The sequence below is a fragment of the Rattus norvegicus genome, chromosome Y (genome assembly GCF_021556685.1).
Source record: "Rattus norvegicus strain SHRSP/BbbUtx chromosome Y, alternate assembly SHRSP_T2T, whole genome shotgun sequence".
In the NCBI taxonomy this organism is placed as follows: domain Eukaryota; kingdom Metazoa; phylum Chordata; class Mammalia; order Rodentia; family Muridae; genus Rattus; species Rattus norvegicus.
In genome coordinates this window covers 3,892,817-3,917,471 of record NC_141555.1, presented here as the reverse complement: position 1 = coordinate 3,917,471, position 24,655 = coordinate 3,892,817, and the positions used below count along the sequence as shown (strand labels likewise).

The following is a 24,655-nucleotide window of genomic DNA, read 5'->3' as shown; positions in this document are numbered from 1 at the left end:
AGCATTCTGTGCAAGTATTATATTTATGCTATAGCACTAACCTTATTTTCTTTAAATTTATTTTTTAATGCATTCCTTATCTTGCTTACTGTCTTCTACCAAGTCACTCCTTTCCATAATCCTTCTTCTAGTACTTTTCCATCTTCTTCTCTGACTGGTCATATACCTGACCTGATTATCACCTCATGCTAATATTTCATGGCTCTGCTAGGCAAGGCCTTTACTCTCACATTGAAGCCAGACAAGACAATTGAGTTGTGTTTTATTTTTTAAACATATCCCACATAGAGGCAAGGCAATTTTGTGTTGTCTCTACAATGATTGCATTTTCTAAGTGTGTAGAAGCCTAGGTCCAGCATGTTTTTGGATGGTGGTTCAGATAAAGAGACACAAGTTTCCAGGTTACTTGTATCTATTGTTTTACCTATTAGTTCCTCTTCCAGAGCACAATACTTCCTCCTATTATTCTATAAGTCCAATTGACTGATTGGCACTTAACATCTATCTATCTATCTGAATCACTTGATGTGGGGATGCTCTCCAAATATAACTTGCTCATGTCTGCATTTTTATTATTACTACAATGAACTCATTTACTATAGAAAATGTAACTGAAGGATTTTGGCATCTTGAACAATGTTTAAATAATTAGAAACCTGTTGCATGCCTTTTTTTTCTTTTAATACGGCAACCAGAGAAAGATGTAATGGCTAAAGAAAAAGTTACCTTAAAAAAGCATTAGACTATGTGTAAAATATTTGTAAACGTGCAGAAACCTATAATTAATTTGTAAGATTTGAAATTTTTGACAAAATATAAGTATATTTTAGAAATGGATGAGAAAAAATGTGTTGTTTGGAAACAGAAAGAGGTAAGGACTTGAAGACTAAGTTCCTCAACAGACATAGCTTTTATACTTCATTTCTTCTGCTTACCACACAAATCTCACAACTTTAGGGAAGGATACCCTTGAAATCTTTGTTCAAAATAACCCATGTATTCTCACTGTCTTTCTGCCTTACTAAGAATTCTGTAGCTTTTCAGTGCCATATACCATAATTCATTTATTTGTAAACTCATTTTGGAGGCATAAGAACAGAGAGTGGTCACTGCCTAGGAATAGAGCTGCTACATACTATGAAATCACTGACAACAAGGAACCAGGACAGATCAAGTTTTGGCAACCTTTGGCGTGAAGGCCAAGTACAAGATAAGAGTTTGATAGGTAAATCTCGGTGATTGAATAACACAGTCACTCGAGAAACAAGCAAAAAATCGAGCTAGCATATTTAATTTTAAAACTGTATTTAAGACTGAGTTACTGAGCTCACTTGTGAATATATTGAAATTATACCCACACCTGCTATTTATATACTTTGAAAAAAGTGACATTTTCTTTTCTCTGAATACTAAAGTGCATTTGCCAAATAATGTGAGGCTGGAGATCATGATACAGAGCACAGCAATGCTCTTAGTTTGACCATGCACAGTCTGCAGTGTTAAAATAAGTGGCAGTAATGGTCTGATAAAATGTTCAAAGAAATATGGATCAGATTACTTTGTACTTAGTAATTATCAGATGTACTTTGAACAAAAACATGGGAGCCTGAACCTCGGGTGGAATTGGCCTCTCATTCAAATGCACATGGAATTTTGCCTACAGATTTAGTTGTGCGCATTTATGATTCTTGCGGGTAACAATTTATGATAGCATCACTGAAGTCGGAACCAGACAGTAGAATTTTCTAAAAGTGATTAGATATTTGAATGATATTTATTACTTTCTTCCTAGCTCCTCATCCACCAACATATCATGGTTAGGAGTTCCCCACATAAATATTTCTAACAGAGAGAGCTTGCATTCATGTATTTACAATTTTTAATTTTTGTATAATTCCTGTGATATCTTTTCAGGCCTAGTGATCTGACTGTATCTACCTTCATACATCAAATGAGACATCAGAACATGCCCAGTTATACCTGTTATTTATATACATTTAAGACCCTGTGATAAGGTCCAAATACTTGTGTATAAAGAATTCTTGCTCACTGTGGCAGCTTCAGATATCTGAAATCTGAAATGATATAAGAAAATAAACATAAAAATCATATAGTTTTTCAAAGAACCTTGGATGGTGTATTTGCAGAACACAAATTGTAAAAAAATGTAAAGTGTAAAAAAATGAAAAGAGCAAAAATAGTAATGCTTTGTAAGCTTTCGATCTGAATATTTTTCTTCCTCTTATGGACACTAGCATGATTGTTGGTTAGTGTTTCTGTTTTGTCCTGGTGTTATCTATTTAGCAGTGTTTTTTACTCATATGTTTGCTAATATTCTTAGTCAACCTGTGCATGCAGGCTATTTGAGTCACATGAGAATAATTGACCTTGGCCCATTATTTGTAGTTGCATGGTGAAAATTTTTAGCATCTTTCTTAACAGCTACTTCAGTTTTATCTTCACACTGAACAGATCTTCTCCTGACTCTTGCTGACCTTGCTGTATGGGTGGCAAGTTAGTTCACAGACAATGACTCAAACTCCAAGATCGTGTTAGAAATTATGTAGCAAGCTAATGTGAACATTACTCCAAAATCCTTTAATACTTTTTACCAGGTCCATATTGATTTCAAGAAACTATCTATTCAAAACATCCTATCCTGATTAATTTACATTATATCTAAAAGAAATCCTTGTTTTCGCAGGCAGTCCTCAGTTTGGTTCTCCTGCAGTAATGCTTATGTCATAGGCAGTCCTCAATTTGGTCGTTCTGAATGAGACAGTTTTGCAGCCGCAGGGATCGCACCATTGACATAGATGCAGCCCTGCCATTCTTTCTAAATTTCAGATGTTGTCCATTATTTATAAATTTGCTTGAGTTCTTTTGATGTGAGTTTTCTACCATATGTTTCCTAATATCACTGAAGTCCATCTCTGACATCTGAATGCATTTTTATACCAAATGTTTATATCTAAAATAATTTCATGAAGAATTAAATGCTTGTTTTCATGAAGCTTGTTTTGTCTTGTATCTGTCGATAATGTCAAAACTAGTCAGGTGCTTGTTAGTTCTCACAGTTTGTGTAGTGGTATAAAGGTAGAATTGGTGGTAACTAGAGTTAGTAATTTTTCTATGCATAACTGAACCCCTTTCTTTCATTTCTTAGATATCTTAATCACAGCCTGCAATTTTCCTGTTCTTTCAGACCCCAGAATCTATTCCATTGCCAAGGCTCATGATGGCTAATGTCTCCAATATTCAATAAGATCATGTTCACTCAGATATCAACTGCATGCCATAGGAAATAAAGATATATCACACAATAAGGAGATAGGCTGCACTTTAAAAGTACTGAAGGTGGGTTTTCAGCACTGCTTGTTTTAAAACCATTGGTGACTTCCATTTAAGTATACCAGAAACTCTCTTCTGTAGTCTGTTAGCATTGCATATATATATATATGTGGGCACTGAAATACACATATTAGTCAAAACACTGACACACATTAAAAATATAAAAGAAATTTAAGTGTTAAAATAAAGATAATGCCACAGCCATGATGATTTTTCTTGTGGAGGGCAGGTATGTCGTATGGTCTGTGATTCCTGAGCACAAGAGCTGACTGCATTTGATTATGATTTCAACGGAGAAGACTCTTCTTTCTAGCAAGATATGAGAAAAACTACTTATATGGTCTTCTTAATTCCTTTCTGTGGTGATAAGCATTGACTCTTCAAATCTGCTTCATCATACCCTTGATTCCCCTGGCTCTTTGCAATTTTGTGTCCATTGTGAGTATGTGGAAAAGTTTGAGGAAGAAATGTTCTGTATTAAAACTTCACTAGTATTGTTCAGGGGCCTCTTGCACCATGTGTTAAATTGTCTATGGATCTAATAGAATGCATGCGGTTATTTCAATCACCTTGTATCTACTGAGGCCTCTTTTAGTGACCAATTATATTTTCAGTTTTATGAGAATGTACTATGAGATGCTGTGAAAATTATATATATAATATTATATATAATTATATATATTATATAATATTTATATTTATATATAATATAATATAATAATTATATATATATATATATATATAAATACTCTTCATAGAATTAGGAGGACAAGGTTCAGATTCATTTGAAAAAAACAAAATTTTAGGAAAGTGAAAACTATTCTCAACAAAAAAGGAACTTCAGGGGGACTAGCTTCCTTGACCTCAAGATATATTAAAAAAATAGTTGTTATAAAAACAATTGAATGGTTTTGGTCAAAGACAGGCATCTAGATCAATAGAATAACATTAAAGACCCAGAAATGACTCCACACACCAATGATCACTTGATTTTTACAAAGGGATAAAACTATCCAATTAAAAAAAAGATAGCATTTTCATTAAATGCTTCTGGTTCAAATTGAGGTCATTAATTAGAAGAAAAGATATCAACCCATTTTAGCTAGTTGAAATGTATAATAGACCTCTCCCTAAAACTAGGTACATTGAAATTAAAAGAAGAGAAAGTGTCAAATATTCTTCAATACATAGTGATTGAGCAAGTATCAATCTCTCAGAAAAACACTAAGATTTTGAAAAAAAGCATGAAATATTCATAACTTCTCTCATGATTTAAGTACCTGCATTTAGTGTAAAGTACTTATGTAGAATACATGCTGTAACATGCATCAGAAAATCAAATGGAGACATTTGTTCTAATGTAACACTGTTAACCTTTATTTACCAAGGTCTCTTTTCAAAAACATTTAAGAGTGAATTATAGTTAGTATAAGTATTTAAACATAATTCAAATTAAAATATGATTGGCCAGCACTGCCTATCACAGTTTTGCTCACCTTTGAATTACCTGCTGAATAGTACGATCTTATTTGCTTAATTCATGTAAACAACAATTTTATTTTAAAGTGCTAAGGACAATTAACAACTTACAGCAACCTTGCTTGCAATAATATTCAAAGTGAAATTATCTTTCACAGTTCATGAAGGTTAGTTTCACCATCTATGTCTTTTCTGATAAAAGTCATATACACCTTATGTACAATCTGAGCAAATTACATTTGCAACCAGACAAAAGACATTGTATTCTTAGAATTTAATGAATCCAAGCAAACAAGGAAAAATGCCATCAATGTCCGTCATCTAGATCTCAGAATCAATTGTTTTACAATAGTGTAGATATTTTTATGTTTCCTCTTTTTCTCTTTAAAAATATTTATTTATTTATTTATTTATTTATTTATTAATTATTTACATCCCAAGTTATGACCCTGCGCTGTCCCTTATTTATCTATTTTTTTGTTATTTATTTGTTTACCTACATGTTTGTTCATATATTTACCGGATATTATATGTACGTGCATTTCACATGGTATACTCTTTGTAAATTTAACTTCTGTAATCACCCTATCACTTCTACATTCCCCTTGCTTCTGTCTGAATTCTCTAATCCACTCACCAAGTCCCTCCATCTCTAATCTGTGGCATTCCTTTGTAGGGTGACTTGAACCACCACAGTTTCAAGGGTCTCTCACTGATGACTGAGAAGCCCATCCTAAGCTACATATGTGTCTGAGCCATGTTTCCATCCATGTGCAATTCTGGCTGTTAATTTAGGCTCTGGGTACTCTGGGACATTTGACTTGTTTATATTATTGATCTTCCTGTGACTTTGAACACTCAATCAGCTACACAGTGGTAACACAAGCTTGCAAAACACCAGAAATGGTGCAGTGTTGTTCTTCCTCCACATCCTTACTATCTTCTCCTGTCACCTGAGGCTCTGGACTTAGTAGTTAACTTGTATTGAACCATAATATTTTCATCTAAATAGTTTTATGCTTATACTTAACTACAACACAATTCCAACATATATTTTTTAGTGCCAATGTGATGTTTAAATTTTATATCTTAACACATGGAAAATTTCATTTTTTTAGAGGTGCCTCAAAATAATAGAAGTTGATGCACCAATAAAAGAACCTTAATCATTGTTCAGAATCCAAGTAAAATAACAGGGAAAAATGGGCATGTTCTACAATTTAGGACCTATGTGTAGGAAAGCACACCGGTGGCCACTGGGGCTTCAAAGACCTTAAAACATTCAGTACAATTGGTGAAACTGCAATCTTCACCAATTCATGAGACTCCTCCTTTTACAAGTATTTAATATCTATACCTATGTTGCAAATAAGGATGGATTGTAAAAGGATGAATATACATCTTTAATGCATTTAATCCATTTCTAGAAATTCAAATGCCATGATCAGAATGCACTCATACTAGAATACATTTTTAATTCTAAAAATCAGAATGAGCTCAAATAAATCTGAAGAGTAAATTACCACCCCAGCTTAATTATAAAGAAATTCTACCATAGCATCTGGTCACAAATTCCCAGTGTTTAAAGAATTACTTATCACTGAGATAGGTTTCTCTCTACATTCCAGCAGACCAGAATATCCACTGGTCTCACATTCTCAAACTGTGCCCTGCTTGGAAGTAAACAAGAAGTACAGGATTCTTCAGTTACCTTCTCCTAAAATGATGATACCAGCTAATTTCAAGTCTATCGTAACCAGCTTAATCTACTCTTTGGGCCTCACAGAAAAGTTTGCTTGTATTTATTATAAGCTTGTGCCCTCTCTTCTGGGATCACTTAAGCAATAGCCATCAACATCCTGTACAATGACCAGTCTTTGCTCTTATTTTTCAGCAATTAGACTGTGTATACAAACATAATTGTACATGGTCCTGAAAAGTCATAGCAATCTTGATAAGGCAAATCAGCAGTGACAGTAAATGCCCGGATATTTACTAAATATCCATTCTTTTTAGGGGCACAGTAATAAAAAGGAGAATGCTAGTGTGAATGTTATAGGATTTTGATAGTTCTAACCTTTTATTGGATTCCAAAATACTTGAAATGGCCAACAAATAACTGGTCAAAATTGAGACTCATCATATGAATGAGCAATATTAAACATAATCTCTGATGTTTACAGATAGGAGTCTAGCATTACTGTCCTCTAAGAGGATTGGCACTGCCTGAGAGATGCAGATACCAACAGTAAAACAGCATTTGGACTGTTAGGACTATTATGAAAAAAACAAACAAACAAACAAACAAAGAAGATAGATTGTAGCCTCCAATGGGATAGAAACTTAATTAAAAACACTAACAGAGTGACTTATCTTGGACATCTCAGGCTTTAAGAGATTGAGTGACCAACCAAAGGGCATATACATGTGAGGCAAAGGCCTTCCTGAATGTATGTACGAGATGTTTAGCTTGGTTTTCATGCTGTTCCCTGAACATTGGAGCTTTATTTATAGGTAGGTTGACTTCTATTTCTGCCACAAAATGGGATGTCAGTTACCTTGAAGAGACTTATTGTGCTGGGTAAGCGGCTACCTAAGGTTGCACCACTTGCTCAGGGTAATTGGAAGGGTATTGAGGAATAGTTTATGTGAGGTGGTAAACAGGAATTGGCACTAAACAGGACATGAAGTATACAGTTAAATATGTAGACTTGGGGAAGCATACATGCCCAGGAATCTTAAAGTCCTAGTTTGATTCACAAAACAGAGAAAAAAATTATCAATAAAAATTAAAATAAATGTAGTAATTTAACCAAAACAATATCCAATTGACAGTCACATGTCAGTTTTTACAATGCTACCAAAAAAGATGTCAGTCATGTCCCTATAGTTGATATACTTGCAGCTTTTAAGGAACTTAATCATTTTTTTGTTATTCATTGAGACAGAATATCTATTGTGTAACATTTCTTCCCCTGGCACCTATTATGTAAAATACACTGACATTAAAGTCAAAGAACTTCTTTGTAAAAAAAGCATCCAATAAAAACCAAAATGAATGCTATTCTTGGGCCAATATGCTGACTCAAAAATTACATCCTACATATGTTTTTTTCTGTACAGTTTTCAAATATGAAAGTTTGAATACAAAATCTGCATATTTATAAAATGAAAAGAAAAGAAAAACGGTGTCAGAAAAGGAAGTGGGAGCCTGGAAGAGCTCTTTATACCCACCAGCTGTCTCTGCAAAAAGGAAGTGTGTGTGACATTCTACCTGGAGGTAATAGTTTTATTATTAAAAATAAGAATAATTTCACTTTATTTGTCCCCAAAATAGAATAAAAGTCTTAAAATTACTTAAGAAAACTTAAAATTAGTTTCATTCTATGTTAATAGATCAGAAGAGACAAATCAAATGGGATTCCCTTATAAGTTAGCTAATATTAAATAGAAAATTTCGATATAGGACTCATTTTAATATACATGTTTGTATAGGGATGAGTGTGTGAGCAATATTTTCTGTGTATGTTTACACATATGAAGGACATCTTTTGTAATTTAAGGATAAATCTAGATTTGGGATCTTAATATCTACTTTCTCCTGAGATCCAGGAATCTATATCAGAATGCCAAGCCTAAACTCTTTGCAGAATCTCATGTTTACACACACACACACACACACACACACACACACACATATATATATGTTCACATTGTCTGACTGTGAATGGCATTCATAATGGAAGCAGGTATTTGCTATTTCACATTCATCGAGTAAATTATGTGTCCAGATAAACTTCAAAGTTATATATATATATATATATATATATATATATATATATATATATATATTTCTATCTGGACAATCAAACAGGTAAATAACATGCTAAAATCAAGATTTATATGGGACACCTAAGCTCTAATATCTCTTACATTATCAGAATTTTACCAGGATTAAAGTATCTGGAATGAAGATTTTCTGTAAATATATTATAAACTTTATTAACCCTAAATACATACAGTGCTTACAATTTTAAATTTCTGCCAAGAAGGGCTTCTAAGTTATCAGACAACATTTTTTGGAATTACTACTTTTTGATCCAAAAGATATTATGAAAATGAATCAATTTCAAAGTAAACTTATCCTCTATCCAGTTTCATCCTAAAAGTCCTTAAATTATCAAGTCATTTTAAAACCCTTTGAGATCCAAAATATAAAGATATTGTGATATTTCAAAGCATTCAGTCTCCGAAGAAGCTGGCAAAATCCTGTGGTTATAAATAGAGAAGAATGTGAGATTTCGTTGAGTATTTATGACTAAATTCGTGTTCTCTTGAGAAGCACCCAGTCCTCTTAATTCCTAGATACTCTCACAAAGTTCCCACTATACATATCAGGGATGCATTCCATTATTAGGTATACATTAAAATGAAAATCTCAGTATAGAAGAGAGAAAGATAAAAATATATGAGCACACATTCACTCATGAAGAATGGACGTAATATGAACAGAGTTTTGATATGACTCATTTACGTATGAAATATAGCATATATTGATAGTTTAGCAAGTAGTATTTTGCAAATACAAACACATAGATGTGTATATCTGTATGTATTTTTCTAGAATTTATTCAAATATAATTGTAATTTGTATTCACATCAATTTTAATATTGACACTGCATTATTTATGATTCTCTAAGGATACTGATGTATAGTATAATCATTATGAAAGTAGTTTATTAAAGAAGTCATATTTATGTCAGTTTGATATAATCTTCGTGTAGTTTTATTCTGGGTTTGAAGAAACATTGATAACTATAGAATAAAACAGAACAGTGGTTTTCCATTTCAACCTAGTTGGTAATCCCCATTTCCTTAGATAGAGTTTGATTCCCAATCATACTTTTCCAACTTATAATAGGTAGACATGAGAGATAAACCTTGTACACAGGTTGGTGAAAATATGATAGATATTCAGTAAGCTCATTATGATGTAGATGGCATGTACTTTTAAACTACTCATTGCAGGAATATTAGTTCTAGAGATTCTGTGGTTATGGCTTAACCTGTCCAAGAGCATTCACCATGTGTAAACCACCAAGGGAAACTAAACATTGAATAAAAATGGCTAAATCTTATATAGATTAGAAAGCAGTTAATATGTTTTTTTCAGTGTTCTGGTGCTCATTTATGAAATTAAACATCACAATGTTTACTACTCAATTTCAGATAAACATTTCAGGACCGTCCTTTATCCTGGTGTTTTTCAAAAGACATAGCTATCCAGAAACAAACTTTGCATCATGATATGTGTCTTATTTCAAGAAAATCAACCAGTCTATTGTTTGTTTGTTTGTTTTTTTTACTTTTTACAAAGATTCCTTCTTTTCCTATCTATGCCTCTTATTTTTGAGAACACTTTGTCACTTCATACCTGATGTCCCCTCATTCACTATTAATTAATGCAGCAGTCACTGAACAGGTAATTACAAGTATCCTCAAGATCATGTCTGATGATGAAATATTTCTGCAAACTATCATGTTGAATTTTATGTACTTTGTACATATGATATGTAGATTATTTCCTCTGATCCTAAATGGCACCAACAGCCTAATACTTGTCTTCCAAGGTCCTATGATGATCCTCACTGCAGAGAACGATATTTGTTTACTTAATATGTCCTGATTATCTCTGAGAATATCCCCCAGAATTAAATATGGAAAGTAAAATAAAATCATTAGCAAATCAGATTCAGGACAATAGTAAATATAAGCATGTATGAAAATGATGAGCATCAATAACCTGGCAGTAATACAGTGACAAACTGTCTCATACAACTTTTTAAATACCCATGCTAGACCACGTATATACTGATATTGTAGGAGAAGCCAGAGGCTTTTGAATAGACCAATAAATCATTAAAATGAATATTTTCAAGCAAAGATAGGTAGACAACAGGGTATACTGTAGGTCAAATTGTGACCACAGCCTCGAAATTAAAGTTTATATTTATATAGGAGAAAAATGAAAATAATGAATTGTTGGTCCAAGGGAAATAAGAAAGTGAGGGAGATTGGCGTGTATGATTTAGAACGTTAAAAAAATTAGTTTTTTAGAAAAGTTTTGTGCTACAGCTACAAAATTGAAACATACTCTAAACAATTTATCAGAGCTCATGGATGGAGAAGAGGAATTAGGATTGGGAAAGGTTTTTTTTTTAATGAAACCTATTTTAATACATAAAAATATGTATCAAGAAATGTTAGGTAAATGGAACGAAGATAATGAAAACGGAAATTGTTTTTGTTAACAGATATGCAATATTTTTGTATGTATCATGCTAACAAATCATCACAGGGCATTCAAGACACTGAAGGACTCTCCTACTGGGGCCAGACAAGGTGATCCACAAATGAGAATGAAATGCACAAGCTAAAAAATCATTCTGAGACAAGAACTATTCTAGTTACTGGGAGACCATATAAAGACCAAGCACCTTTCTGAGCACATCTTTTATATATAGTAGACTGCTATCTTACTATAATGTGAAGATTATTTTAACATGAAACTCTTTCTCTCTGTATGTATTGGTTTCCAGTTGTATATTTGAGGTGTAGTAAAAATTCTTTTTTCATCAATGAAATAATATTTCTGTTCCATCATTCTCACAATGACATTGAAATCCCTTGTATTGATTTATTGTATATATCTCCTATATTTGAAATCTTAATGGCATTACAAACAATTTCAGTGTACTTCCTCTCTCACATTTCCTTGATTTGAACAATATTGTGACATTGACTTAAAAAGAAAAAAAATGTAACATGAGGTTGACTAATGGTTAGCTGATCATATGTGAGGAAAATAAAATACAAATATAAAGACAGGACCCTGATAAGAAAGAGAGGAAAAAACGAGAGCCAGAATGTGACAATGAATGTATTAACAGAAGTGTGTAAGTAGTATACTGAGATCCTAAGCAGATAGTCCATGCAAAAAAATGCCCAGGATTATATGAGATTCAATTCCCTAACCCACTGCAGTATTTTCTTGGCAATCTAATGGTTATATATGCACTCCGTTAGTCATCAACTACTATCGCAAACAGATTAGAACACTCTCCTTAGTTATCAACATAACCTGTTGCCATCTGCACTCTACTTGAGGTTTATGTCTCCATGTCAACTCCACCATACACACATTGTTATTTTCCTAAACATAGAGAGAAAAATGTGAATTATGCTTTGCTACACCCATAACAACTGATAAACTCCTCAGTAATTTTTCATCTTGCCACAGTTTACCTTCCTCTTTTAGCTAAAATGAACATGTGATGTTTCTATATACGATGGGCTTTGTATATCGTACCCCTTATTAGATTAAAATTATGATTTTTGCAACTCCATCTTCCTTTTAGTATCAGGAATTTTTTATTATTTTAGGACTGCCTATATTTAAAAAGGATAGCTTCATGGCATTTCGATTTTTACCTTTAGAACTTCCAAATATTGATGATCAGGTTAAGTTCCTGAATTTTAAAAATGATTTAATGATAAGTGAACAAACAAACACAGGATTTATGCTTGCAAGGCAAGGTGGAACAAGTATAAATCATAGATACATTGAATTGTTCGAAATTCATGTTTTTGTTAGCATTCTCTGTATTTAAATATCATCTTAACATTTTTGACTGACAAAAGTCAAATGTGTCTGCAATGTGAAGATAAATATCTACTAACTACACATAATGTCTGATGTGATACCATAATACAGTTCCCAGTATTCCGTATAATCACAATGGAGGTATATTTCTATTACAGAAATATTCTCAGAGGAAAAGCAAAGAAAAAAAGGAAAGAAAAAGAAGGAAGAATTGGAAGAAATAAAGGAAAAGAAACAAAGCAATAAACAAAGAGACCGAAAAACACCAACAGAGGTTAGGAATGAAAATTAAAAAAAAAAACAGTCTTAATAAAATAAAAATGATGGGAACTTAAAAAAAAGCAAAGAAGAACACACTGACAAAATGAATGATAGGTATCCTGGAAATATGAGTGTTTTATTTCATCCCAAAAATAATATGCTTAAAGATATCCTTAATTGAATATAGCAATTAATGTGAAAAGAGTCCATTGAAGTGAAAGAAAGTGTATATTTATGGTTGTCCAATTGAAGAAGGATTAACAGTAATTATGATATAATATCAAAAAGAAATACTGCATACTGTGTTATGCACCTTTTATGTCCTTTGTTTTGATGGGCTTACAGTTATTCCACTCAATAATTTTACTTTAGAGAATATTATATACTTTCCTTTTTTCCTTACTGAAAAACATACTAGTTATCCATGTTTTTGACAGCCTGAACATTCCTTGAAATTAGATAACAGTCGATATTGCAAAGTGATTCTGAGACATGCGATGAGGCCATTGTCTATACACATAGATTTAGAAGATAATCAATGGTGGTTAGATTGAGTGATATCTTCATTTATAAGGGAATGACCGGACATGGAGGCAAGATGAAGTCGGTGTTTCAGGAGGGGTAACAAACTCTTGGAAGAAGGGAGACGGTGAATGAGATTTGGGAATTTTGGACAGGAAAACAGAAAAGGGAATAACATTTGAAATGTAAACATAAGTATCCAGTAAAAATTAAAAAATAGGATTTAAAAAAAATTAAGTTACCCAAACTAGAGCTAAAATTTTCAGTAATGAGACATGTACCACAAATATATCATGCTAAGCACCTAAAAAGCATAGTGTACATCATCAGTTACCCAATCTTGGGTCCCAGTATTGGCAGCAGTAAACCTTCTGATTTTAGGATTATAGCCATATAGTTAAAGATCCCCAGGGAGACAGGCAAGATTGTAGAGGATATATATTATAGGAGAGATACTAATAAATAGAAAACTCTGTCTCTCAACAGTTTCTGGCTCTGTGAACTGTGATAGTGCTTCTGGAAATTCTCATGGTTGTTGACAGGCAACAATAATAATGATCTTACACTCTAATGCAACTGCATCTAATAAACAAATCAACCAACAATGATCCTTTGGTATATAATTATTTATTTTACACAAAGCAAAAAAAAGTAATTGTGTTGTCATTTTTTTTACATTTTTCTTACTCATATATTCCTATATTGGCTTCGATACATATGCAGTAATATTGTGATAGAATGTGACCCATGTAGATGGGCAACAATCACTGTTCATATGCAACACATCACACCGATGCCCAATTCAGACACCAAAACTTTTGTATTTTTTTTTCATTATAGAGTTCATTCTCCCACAAAAAAATCAAGATCATTACAACTTGTTTGTTTCTTCCATTTTTAAGGGAAATTTCTTCTCTTGGGCATGGTGCATATCAGTTCAAAAAGTACACATTTAATTATGTCTTGAGAATGAAGACAGACACAAATACACAAAATCATTATCAGCAATACACATGCACATATATAATGAAGTCCATCCTTCCAAATATCCTTGTTCCCTCTATTCTCTGTCCCAATTTTAAAAGACATACTGATAATTTCTTCCTGAGAAAATATTCCTTTCAAAAAGGAAAAAAAGCAAACCCAAGAGAAAGATGCCTCCTCACTAAGAACTCATCCTAACGTGTCTACCTTAAAAGTGTTGGGATCCTTTGTGACTAGAGGGATACAATAACTATGTGGATTGGAGAAATCATACCTCAGTATTTCAATTATAGTTCTGGGTATGCTGTAGTCGATGAAACAGGAGCTCACTAATGTTAACTCATGAACTAAATTAACATAGTCTCCTTCACATATTCACACGACTTGTATTCTTTTAGTTAACTTAGAGTTGAACATGGAATTTGATAGCAAGTTAAATTCTCAGTTGTCATTTAAACTCTAATGTCTTTTGACTCTTAAGAGCTTTCTGGAAGATATCATCCTGAGTGAGCTAACCCAATCACAGAAAGACATACATGGTATGCACTCATTGATAAGTGGCTATCAGCCCAAATGCTTGAATTACCCTAGATACCTAGAACAAACGAAACTCAAGACGGATGATCAAAATGGGAATGCTTCACTCCTTCTTTAAATGAGGAAAAAGAATACCCTTGGCAGGGAATAGAGAGGCAAAGATTAAAACAGAGACTGAAGGAACACCCATTCAGAGCCTGCCCCACAGGTGGCCCATACATATACAGCCACCCAATTGGACAAGATGGATGAAGCAAAGAAGTGCAGACCGACAGGAGCCGGATGTAGATCGCTCCTGAGAGACACAGCCAGAATACAGCAAATACAGAGGCGAATGCCAGCAGCAAACCACTGAACTGAGAATAGGTCCCCCGTTGAAGGAATCAGAGAAAGAACTGGAAGAGCTTGAAGGGGCTCGAGACCCCAAAAGTACAACAATGTCAAGCAACCAGAGCTTCCAGGGAATAAGCCACTACCTAAATACTATACATGGACTGACCCTGGACTCTGACCCCATAGGTAGCAATGAATATCCTAGTAAGAGCACCAGTGGAAGGGGAAGCCCTGGGTCCTGCTAAGACTGAACCCCCAGTGCACTAGACTATGGGGGGAGGGCGTCAATGGGGGGAGGGTTGGGAGGGGGACACCCATAAGGAAGGGGAGGTGGGAGGAGCTTTCTGTTATGTCCTTCTATCAGAGTTATTTAACAGTAATCTTTTATTTTATAAATATTTTGGTTAATGTTTGCTAGGAAGTTCCACAGTGTGATAAAATCACTCGTAAATGTTTAGTTATATTCCAAACGTGAAGACAACCTAATGAATTAATAAATTGAAAAATATTTTATTGCCCCTCCTAAGTGTATTCTATCATTATGAATATAGTATCTTTTCATTGTTGTTTTTGTTCTTGTTGCAGTTGCTGTTGTTGTTGTTTTGTTTTGTTTGTTTTTTGTTTTTTAAATTGATTTCAAATAGTTGTTTAATATATATTCTGTGTTCGTATCATCGTATAATTTATTTTGTACCTTTCACTAAAGACCTTGAATTTAATATACTGTTAACCTAATCTAGTTTTTGGTTGAACTTACATGGTGTCCATGACAATTGACAGTTTTCCATAATTTCCTGACAGATCTCAGTTGTTCTTAATACTGTGATTGGTTTCCTTGATGCCTTCTTACTAATTTGTGACAGAAAAAGTAAATTTCTCTCTGAAACCCTGTGTGTTTGTTCTTTAAAGTTTGGCATATTTTGAATGTACTGTTGAAACCAGAAAGAAGATGGAACTGTGTTACTTTGTATAAGTATAATAGATATAAATAACATCATTTAGGGATGACTAAGAGTGATTTGGAGAATGTCTGCCAATCAGTAGTACTTTGGGGGAAGGAAGTTAAAACTGTAATTCAGACAGTGAAGGTAAATTTACCAAATGGAAGGTATTTAAATACAATAGGTTCCTGTACACTGGATCTAAATTTGGGGCCTAATAATGAACATTCAAAAACAGGGAAGCTCCTGCTTATATAGAACTAATGCTTTGTTCACTCACTTTTGCATAAGAGGGTTGTAAACACAAGAAGGTTCAGGTGTTTATTTGTTAGTGGCAAGATTTGAATTGAATGCAAGTAATATGATTATAAAGCTAACAAATACAAAAGATAAATAGTCTCTTCTCCTATTACATACTACTGGTGGATAGAAGATCAAAGTTTTGATTTGTGTTTTCTTTTTATATTTATTCCTCTACTATTACAGACATTTAACCATATTAAGAGCAGTTCAAAAATCTAAACTAATGATATTAATTCATACATTTATGTTTGAAGTCAAATCACTTTAGGGTCACTCAATATTCCCCTACCTCTTTTTAGTTGTAAAAAGATGAGCATGTTTTCTAAATCTTAGCAATTTATTTTCCTGTTTTTATATATATTTTATAGCATTTCTTTTAATAATTTTGGAAAAGAAACAAAGCAATAAAGAAAGAGACCGACAAACACCAACAGATGTTAGGAATGAAAATTAAAAAAAAACAGTCTTAATAAAATAAAAATGATGGGAACTTAAAAAAAAGATATCATTCAGCATTTGGCAAGTGACATCTGCATTTGTCTGAGTAATCTGCTGTGTGGGGCCTTTCTAAGGACATCTTTGCTCATGTCTGCGTTTTTTTTCAACATAATGTCCTCATATTCTGTAGAAAAACAACTTAAAGATTTGAGGGGCCTGGATAACATTTAAAGAGTTAAAAACATATTTTATGCTTCCAAGATTTTTTTCCTTTATTGCTGTAGCCCATAAAGATGTAATACCTAAAGAGATAGTTTAAAAATTATTAGAATACTATTAGGAAATATATGTGATAAAAAAAAGTGTAGTAAACCTGGAAATTTTGAAATTTTGGGCCAAAAAATGTGTTTTAATTTGGATATTGATGAAATACTGAATGTTGGTTAAAATGGAAAGAACTAATAAATTTAAACCTAGGTATCTCATCAGTCATAGATTCTACCTCCTCATTTCTTCTGTTTCCCATAAAAATGTAACAAATTCAGGAAACGATACCCTGGCAAACTTTGTCCAAACAGTCCCTCTATCATCACTGACTAAGACTTCTGTGGCTTTTCACTACCATATACCACTATTCACCTGTTTGTATTTTCATTGTTGAGACATAAGAGCAGAGAGTGGTCATTGCTTAAGATGAGAAATGATATAGCCTATGTTATCACTGAAGACAAGCAACCAGCACAGATCAAGAGATAGCCACTTCTGCAGTGAAGTCTAGATACTAGTTATAGTTTGATAGGTAAATCCTGTGACCACCTAGCACAGTCACTGGATAAAGGAGCAATGAATCATGCTTGCACATGTTTAAATTGAAAACTCAATTTAAGATGGAATTAGTGAACTCACTTGTGAAAATTCTGAAAATGTACTGACATCTTCTATGTGACTGGAAGGAAGTCACATTTTATTTTCTCCCAAGACTAAAGTGCATAAACTGAGTAGTGTGAATCCGTTGTACAGGTTGCAGAACCCAACAAAGCTCTAAGGAAAGGTAGTGGAAATACGTATCTCTCAAAATGTTCTGAGAAGCCTGTCTCAAGCATTATTTGTGCATTAAGCACTAACTTGGTAGACTGAATCTCTGGAAGAATTTTCATCTCACTCAGATACATTTATAATGTTGCCTATAGATTTATTTGTGTTCGTTTCTGATTTTAGAGAATAACAATTTAAGGTAGTATACATAAGAGACCAGCATTTCCTTGCAGGGTACTCATACACTTGGTAAAACAACTTCATCAAATTGACTGTACATAAAATTAACTAAAACTGAACAATGTCATTTCTCTTCAGAAAGGATAAATGGGCATGACTGGGATGAAGCCTACTTGATCATGACGGATAATTATTTTGACGTGCTCTTGGATTCAGTTTGCCAGAATTTTATTGATTATTTTTGTGTTGATATTCTTAAGGGAAATTGGTCTGAAGTTCTCTTTCTACATTGTGTGGTTTAGGTATAAGAGTAATTGTGTCTTCATAGAAGGAATTAGGTAGCGCTCGATCCATTTCAATTTTGTGGAATAATTTGGATAGTATTGGTATGAAGTCTTCTATGAATGTTTGATAGAATTCTGCACTAAACCCGTCTGGACCTGGGCTCTTTTTGGTTGGGAGATCTTTAATGACTGCTTCTATTTCCTTAGGAGTTATGGGTTTGTTTAAATAGTTTATCTGTTCCTGATTTAACTTCGGCATCTGCTATCTGTCTAGGAAATTGTCCATTTCCTGCAGATTTCAAAGTTTTGTTGAATATAGGCTTTTGTAGTAGGATCTGATCATTGAATTTCCTCTTACTTTGTAGTTGTCTCCCTTTTCATTCATGATTTTGTTAATTTGTACACAGTCTCTGTGTCCATTAGTCTGGCTAAGGGTTTTTCTATCTTGATGATTTTCTCAAAGAACCAACTATTTGGTTCTGTAGATTCCTTGTATGATTCTTTTTCTTTCTACTTGGTTGATTTCAGCTCTGAGTTTAATTATTTCCTGCCTTCTACTCCTCCTGGGTGTATTTGCTTCTTTTTGTTCTACAGCTTTAGATGTGCTTACAAGCTGCTGATATATGATCTCTCCTGTTCTTTTTTGCAGGCGCTTAGAGGTATGATATTTTCCTCTTAGCATAGCTTTCATTGTGTCTCATAAGTTTGGGTATGTTGTACCTTAATTTTCATTAAATTCTAAGAAGACTTTCATGTTTTTCTTATTTCTTCTTTACCCAGGTTATCGTTGAGTAGAGCATTGTTCAACTTCCATGTATATGTGGCATTCTTCCCTTATTGTTGAAGACCAGTTTTAGCCCGTGGTTCTCTGATAGAACACATGGGATTATTTCTATCTTTCTGTATCTATTGAGGTCTGTATTATGAGCAATTATATCGTCAGTTTTGGAGAAAGTATATTGTGGTAGTGAGAAGAAGGCATATGCTTCTGTTTTAGGATAGAATGTCCTATAAATATCTGTTAAGTCCATTTAATTTATGACTTGACTGGGTCTCTCTATATTCTTTTTAATGTCTGTTTCCATGATCTGTTCATTGATGAGAGTGGGGTGTTGAAATCTCCTACTAATATTGTATGAAGTGCAATCTGTGCCTTGAGCTTCAGTAAGGTTTCTTTTATGTATGAAGGTGTCCTTGTATTTCGATAATTTTAGGATATTTGCATAGATAATTAAGATTGAGAGCTCATCTTGATGGATTTCTCCTTTGATGAATATGAAGTACACGTCTTTATCTTTTTTGATGACTTTTAGTTGAAAATTGATTTTATTTGATTTTAGAATGTCCACTCAAGCTTGCTTCTTCAGAACATATGCTTGGAAATTTGTTTTCCAGCCTTTCACTCTGAGGTAGTTTCTGTATTTTTCTCTGAGGTGTGTTTCCTGTAGGAAGCAGAATGCAAAGTCCTCATTGCATATCCAGTTTGTTAATCTATGTTTTTTATTGGGGCATTGAGATGATTGATATTGAGAGATATTAAGGAATAGTGATTATTGCTTCCTGTTATATTAATATTTGAGTGTGAGATCATGTTTGTGTGCTTTCCTTCTCCTTTTTGTTGCCAATACGATTAGTTTCTTGCTTTTTCTAGGGTGTAGCTTGCCTCCTTATGTTGGGCTTTACAATTTATTATCCTTTGTAGTGCTGGATTTGTAAAAAGATATTGTGTAAATTTGGTTTTGTCATGGAATATATTGGATTCTCCATCTATGTTAACTGAGACTTTTTCAGGATACAGTAACCTGGGCTGGCATTTGTATTCTTTTTGGGTCTGTATGACATCTGTCCAGGATCTTCTGGCTTTTTTAATTTCTGGTGATAAGTCCAGTGTGATTCTGATAGGTCTGCCTTTATATGTTACTTGACCATTTTCCCTTACTGCTTTAAATATTCTTTCTTTATTTTGTGTATTTGGTATTTTGGCTATTATGTGATGGGAGGATTTTCTTTTCTGGTCCAATCTATTTTGAGTTCTGTAGTATTCTTGTATGTTTATGGGCATCTCTTTCTTTAGGGTAGGGAAGTTTTCTGCTATGATTTTGTTGAAGATTTTTACTGGTATTTTGAGCTGGGGGTCTTCACTCTCTTGTATATCTACTATCCTTAGGTTTGATCTTCTCATTGATTCCAGGATTTCCTGTAAGTTTTGGACCAGTACCTTTATCCATTTTACATTTTCTTTGACCCTTTGGATTATTTTTATGGAATTTCTGCTCATGAGATTCTCTCTTCTTTGTATTCTTTTGGTTATCTGCGCTCCTTGTCTCTTCCTTTGTTTTTCTATATCCAGGGTTGTTTACCTTTGTGCTTTCTTTATTGCTTCTATTTCTACTTTTAATTCCTTCACCTGTTTGATTGTGTTTTCCTGGAATTCTTTCAGTTATTTTTGTGATTCCTCTCTATAGCCTTCTACTTGTTTATTTATGTTTTCCTGCATTTCTTTAAGGGAATTCTTCATGTCTTTCTTGAAGCCCTCAATCATCATGAGCAAATGTGATTTTCAATGTAAATCTTGCTTTTCAGGTGTGTTTGGATATTCAGTGTTTGCTTTGGTGGGAGAATTGGGCTCCAATGATGCCATGAAGTTTTGGTTTCTGTTGCTTAGGTTCCTGTGCTTGCCTCTGGCCATCAGGTTGTCTCTGGTGTTACCTTGTTCTGCTATTTCTTACAGTGCCTAGACCTTCCTATTGGCCTGTGTGTCAGGAGTGCTGTAGACCTGACTTCCAGTTTTCTTTCAGCAAGGTGTGGGAACAGAGTGTTCTACTTTCGGGCATGTAGTCTTTCCTCCCTGCTGGTCTTCAACTGTTCCTCTGGGCTTGTGTCCTGTGTCCACCAGGCAGGTCGCTTGGAGCAGAAAAGTTGGTCTTACCCGTGGTCCCATGGCTCAAGTTGCTCCTGGACCGGCTCCTTTTGAGCTCTCCTTGAGGGCAGCAACCAGGGGGGCCTAAGTCGCTTTTCTCGGAGACCCTGTGCACCACGATCCCAGATGGTGTTATGTGTTTTCCTCTGGAGTCAGAAATGTGGGGAAAGTGTAGTGTCTTCTGGCTTCCCAGGCATGTCTGCCTCTCTGAATGTTTAGCTCTCCCTCCCACGGGATTTGGGTGCAGAGAACTGTTGATCAGTCCCTTTAAGTCCCGGTGGTGTCTGGACCACTGGGGACCTGCTGCTCCAGTACGCGGTCTTCCGGTTACCAGAGGCCGTATTCAGTTTCCTCTTGTGCCAGGGATGTGGGCAGGGGTGGGTAATATTGGTGGTCTCTCCCTCTCTGCAATCACAGGTGTGCCAACATGTCCAGGCAGTGAGCTCTCTCTCCCACGAGGTTTGGGAGTAGGGACTTATGGCTCAGCAACTGCCTGTGGTTTAACTACAAGCGTATTCCATCACTGGCAATTCACAACTGGCATCCTGAACCAGCAATGAACAAACACCAGAATGCCTCTGCTGTGGTTATGTCATTTTTATCTGTCCAGTCAGTACAGACACTTACAATTAGTTTTTCAATGCCAGCTTGTTTTGAGATCCTCTTGTCATTTTTTTTGTTACATTGTTTCATTGTTTCACTGTTTCCCATATGCTTCCCTTCCTTTAGTCTCACTCCTGCAGATATATTCAGTGCTCTGGAATCTGTTCCAATGGAGCAATCTGAATCTCAGGACTCACCTGTTTCCATGAAAGTTTAAATGGAGCCATCTTCCCTTCATGCATACCTATGTTCAAAGCATTTGTTGGCATTGTGTTATCACTGCCCTGAATTGAAATTCCATCATCTTGACCGTAAGTACTCTTGTTTCTATATTTATATTCTCCCAAGGATTTTTTTAACTATGTCTATGGAGTACTGTTGAGATTGGTCAGTAGCTAAGAGCTTTGACTGTTCTTTCAGAGGACTCACTTTAGATTCACAGCACACACATAATGGCTCAGAATTATCTGTAACTCCAGTCTCAGGAAAGATGATTCTGGTATTAAAATGCTTACTTCTTAAACAAGAGGACCAGAGTTCAAGTCTCTAGAACTTATATAAATGTTGATCAAACTTTGTGTGCATTTCACTTGTAGTTCTCTTCTTGAAAAGTTAGAAATGTTGTTGGCTCAGTATACTGGTCCTGTTTTTGATCTCCAGGTTAGAATTAGACACCTTAGCTGAGAGAATACACTGGAAGACCATATGAAATTGATTTGTGACATTAAACTAAGGCCTCTCCATGCACACACCAACATGAACATTCATGGGCACCAACACATTAACATGAACATTCATGTACAACATACGCATACATATGACAACATTAATAAGAACAACAACAAAGAAATGACCAAAATATATCAAACCTCAAGAGATGACTCAACAGCTATGCTGCTTACATCACGAGAGAAGAATGGCATTTGGAATCCTATTACCCACACAAAATTAGGGGGACACATCTGCCCTCCAATATCAAAAGCATTTCCAGATAGGATATTTCAGGTACAACATGGCTAACTAGATTGAATTCTTGAGCTGCACATTCATGTGGAAAGTAGCAATGGATGGGTAGAGACATGCAGCCTCAACTTTCTGCCTCAAGTCACATTTGCATACATTTGTATGCACATGCATGCACACATGCTCACACACATAGAGATATGTAAGACTATACAAATATCTTTCCTCACTCTCAGTTCTGAGGAGCTTTGCACTATGTGAGTATTCTGTCAGTGTCTGCAGACACACCAGAATATGCCAGCGACAGCAGATGCTATGCTATATGTAGCAGAAGCAATGCACTGGCTCATGCATACTCTTTAGTCATTCGTAAGGTTTAGTATGACTACTTTAACTATTTATTATTTGAATAACAATGAAAACATTTTATTATAATAAACTAAATGAAAATCTAATGAGAAGATTTCTCTAGCCTAAAGACAGAGATGTCCATAAACACAAGAAGCCATCAGTAAGGTAATATAAAAAAGGTCAGAACTCACAGAGCTGTATGCCAGCTCTATGTACTTTGATTGACCGTACCCATTCTGTATATTAAAAGTAACTATGTTCTTTCGTTAAATCACATGTGTCCTTGGGAATGAACTCAGGTTTGAAGAGTTGTAGGCATGTTCTTGTACTTGTTAAGACAACTTGCACTCTGATCACATCAGTCATTAAACAGAAGTAGATCTGTAGACACATGATTCTCATAGAAGGGGAGGGTGAGAGACTAGTATCCTGCTGGAGAAGGAGCTGAGAGTTCTACATACCTATCTGGCCCTTACTCCAAATATATTAGACCATAAGAGAAATTCCTCCCTTCACATAATAGTCCGTCTTCATCCGCCATCTCTCCTCCAACACCTTCCAGATCCCCTGAACCTCATAATTGCACAGCAAGTGGAGACAAAAAGTCTCAGAGAGGAGGCTAGCAAGAAAATTTGATGCATTTACCAAGCGGTACTAACCATCCATTGTATAAGTTTACCACAATTTTAAATTCATACATCTGTTTAGAGACAGATATTGGATATTCCCTGTCTCTGACTATTATGAACAAGTTTTGCCGAAATGGAGTCTATGTTGTAGAAATGAAGAATTACTAGAGGCTTTTGATCATTTGACTGACCAGCCTGTTTTAATCTCATATTGAGGCTGCCTCTGGAGGAGGAGGAATAGGAGGAGGAAAAGGAGTTGGTTAAAGGGGGAGAAATAGAGGTGACAGGGGATGAAACTTATTCAAGGACATTATACCCATGTTCTGTCAAACAGCTTTTAAATGGAGCTTGAGAGATGGCTCAGTGGTTAAAAGCACTAACTATTCTTCTAGAGATCCTGAGTTCCATTTGCAGCAACCATAACTGTCTGTAAAAAGGATCTGATGCCCCCTTTCGGTGCGTCTGTAGGCAGTGAGAGTATACCCATATACATGAAATAAACATTTTTTAAAAGTTTAAATGTCTTCACTGAGTGCAATAAAATTATTGTGTGTGTGTGTGTGTGTGTGTGTGTGTGTGTGTGTGTGTGTGTGTGTGAAATTAAGATATGATGTTTTGGAAGTAGACACAAGGAGACAAGTAATAAGGGAGGGGTACTTTGAACTCCCTCCCCACTTATAGGTCCGGTCCATATGCCATTGTGTTGGTAAACTTACCCATTTTTAGGCTGCACTGCTTGATCAAAAAAAGCAATGTTTGCTGCACGCCCTGGCGTGGGAAAACCTGAAGATTCTCATGAACCAGCTGTGGCAGCTGCCAACCATACCTGTACAACTACAACAAAAATGGTAATTAACCTAGTTATTCAAGAAAATGG

At 34.7% G+C, this 24,655-nt stretch overlaps 1 long non-coding RNA gene across 1 annotated transcript in view; it reads left to right on the top strand.

The window, feature by feature from the left end:
• Positions 1-24,655, top strand: part of LOC147997946 (uncharacterized) — a 56,477-nt gene that overhangs the window by 23,620 nt on the left and 8,202 nt on the right. The window contains exon 2 of the long non-coding RNA XR_015647404.1: positions 7,954-8,110. This is a non-coding gene — a long non-coding RNA (uncharacterized LOC147997946). The remainder of the gene's footprint in view (positions 1-7,953; positions 8,111-24,655) is intronic.